We start from the raw sequence: 3001 nt of genomic DNA, 5'->3' as shown, positions 1-3001 counted from the left end.
GTCTGTTCCAAAGCAGTCAATCAAAAATAGCATTTTCTAATCTATCAGAACGAATAATAATTACTTAAATAATCATAGTGACACAAGTCTTACTCAAATTCTGTTGTTGTTCCTAAAATGTCTTGTATAGCTGATAATGTTCAAATAGGATCCAATCTTAAGTCTTGCCTCCAACTTCCTGTGTCTGGTATATGCCTGAGGCTCTTTTAAGTGACTTTAGTCTCTTTGTTTAGGACATTTGACAGATTATGATCTTTAGATACCAATCTAGTTGATCTGACCAAAATAATCCCTTACGTTGCCTCTAGGACTTAGAGTTAAAACGTTAGTTGAATTAATGATTTTTTAAAAAATAAGATCTCAAGTGATAGACATAATCATATATTACAGCAAGAGTCACATCTGGCTCCCATGCTCTGCTGTACTAGGTTTGGCCCTTATAAGGTCTTTGTAACAACAGGAAGCTGCAGCCCTGACAAGAGTCGGTGGTTGCTCATGAGGGACATTGTCAGGGAATGTCTTCAGCATGGCAGGTTAGAAGTCTACCACTGAGGGAGCTTTGGCAGCTTAAGGACAAAGAAGCTGCACTGCAATCACAAAGATGCTCTGCTGGAGAAGGAGGGGCCTATCTCCTCCTGTCACAATTGGCTCCAATTTGATGGTACACAGCAAGAAAAAGAAAAACAAATTGGAAAAAAAGGAGTCTAGCACTGAACAGTTAGTGCCTTATCATGTTACTTTACCCCAAACCAAACCTACTACCTCCCAGTTGATTCTGATTTCATGGCAACCCTACAGAACAGAGTCATTCAAAATGGAACTCGTTAGCTGTCCAGTTGGAAAAGACCGCTAGTGGAACCTCCATTGATTTCAAGATTATAAATAGCAAAGAAAGAGATTGTCTATCTTTCTCCGTTGGAGTCACTGGTGGATTCATAGTGCCAGAGAGGTGTGGCATTTGAATTAGTAGCAAAACTCCTTATAAACCGTGCCACTGGGACCCCAGTTCTTCAAAGCTGTAAATCTTTTCAGAAGCAGACTGAGGCCTGTCTTTTATTCCAGGGAGTAGCTGGCAGGTGCAAAATGTCATTTTCTTTTATTACTGTTGTTAGCAGCCAAACACTTAATCACTGTGCTGGTAGGGCTTCTTCTCCCAATTGTCGGTATGTGCTGCCGAGTCGCCTACAACCCATAGCGACCCCAGATACAACAGCTCTGAACTCTGCTCTGTCTTGAGCAATTTCATTGTCTCACACACACCTACCTCCATTTCCCCAGTAACTGAGTCAACCCATCTTATCCAATATCTTCCTCTTTTGCCCTGCCCCTTCACCCTTCCATGTACAATGTCCTTGTCTAAGGACTGGTCCCTTCTGGCAACATGCCCAAAGTCTGTGAGACAGAGCTTAAAAAAACTTTGCCTCAAAGGAGAAGCCTGGTTTCACCCTCCACGGAGTGGACCGGTTTGTTATCTTAGCAGGCCATAGTATGAACAATTCTCTTCTCCAGCACCACAACTCGGAGGCATTGATTGTTCTTCTGTCATCCTTATTCATTGTCCAACTCTTGGATACATAACAAGTGATTGTGAAGACCGTGGCTCGGATCAGGAGCACCATCATCTTCAAAGTGACATCCTTGCACTTTAACATTTTGGAGGGGTTCTTGACAGAAGATTTCCCCAATGCAATATGTCTTTCAATTTCTTTGACTGTCAAGGATGTTGATTTTTATTCCAAGCAAGATGAAATAACAATTTAAATCTTTATCTATCATGTTTTTGCCTAGTGGTATTCAGAAGTGAGAATTTTTGTTTTCTTGGTGTTAAGGTATAATCCATATTGAAGGCTATGTAGTCTTTGATTTTCAGCAGCAAAAAGAATTCATCAGGCACCATCCAGGTGTCTAGTCTCAAGGGAAGGAGGCCACATATTTTATATCCTCTTACTCCCTAACGCTCCTTTATCTATTGTCTCAAGGGTATAGAGATCAACTATGGAGCACAGTATTGATTTTAGAAACAATATTTTTTTCTTCTCAGAAATGTAACTGTTGCAAAACAAAAATTGCCCAATTTCTTGTACGTTTATTATAAAAAAAACCTGGTAGAGTTGCACTGAGTTTCTAACTGAGAAAGCAGGTTAAATGCTTAATTACTAGTGTTTAAAATTATATTCATAGCTGGCTTTTAGCATTTAATTCAGCATTTTATTCTTCTGAATAAGATGCTAAAAGCCAGCTATGAATAAATTAATTAGGGGTTTTTTGATACTCAAGTTGTTATAAACTTGACCAGTGGGAACCCCTTCAAGAAGACTTCTGTGTCCTCTTAATGTGATCATCTTTGAAATGTTTCATCATTTTCAAAACAATAAGATATACCTTATTTGTCCTACATTAGTGTCAGCATATTATCTACAGATCACTCAGAGTTCTGTTTAGTAACGAATGAAAAAAGAGCCCAATATTTGGCACTGTGGTCCTCATTGTTATGAGAGTGGCTTCTGGAACCCCTTTCCATGAGCAATCCTAAGAAATACGTATTTATAGAAATTTTGAGCTTGTATAGAACATTTCAAATATAAATCCCACATAACTTTTCGGATTTTTAAAATTTCTTTTTCTCAGATTTCTTTTATATTTTTCATTTCTGCTGAAAAATTTTTTAAAAAAATAATATTTTAAAGTTAACTTTTTGTGGAAATAACTCAAACATGCAAGTGAATATAAATATACAGATTAATTTACACTGCTCAGGTTAAGAAATATAATACTGCTGGCTCCCTCTCAAAGAGGCCTGCTCAGTAGTCTTCTCTAGTCCTCCTCTCTCCTTCCGTCCTAACATAGCTCCTGTTGTATTGTCAAAACTGAGCGTCTAGCCCCTAACCATCCTTTATAGCTGCAATTGCTTCCATACTTTGGTAGTATTCCTTTCCATTCATGATTGTTTTACATTAGTTGCTTGATTTGTGTCAAAAATTTTCTAGTGACTCTTATTTAT

The sequence above is a fragment of the Elephantulus edwardii genome, unplaced genomic scaffold (genome assembly GCF_000299155.1).
Source record: "Elephantulus edwardii isolate Elephantulus edwardi_28Jun2011 unplaced genomic scaffold, EleEdw1.0 scaffold00243, whole genome shotgun sequence".
In the NCBI taxonomy this organism is placed as follows: domain Eukaryota; kingdom Metazoa; phylum Chordata; class Mammalia; order Macroscelidea; family Macroscelididae; genus Elephantulus; species Elephantulus edwardii.
The sequence above is the reverse complement of the archived record's forward strand: the minus strand, read 5'-3'. Positions refer to the sequence as shown.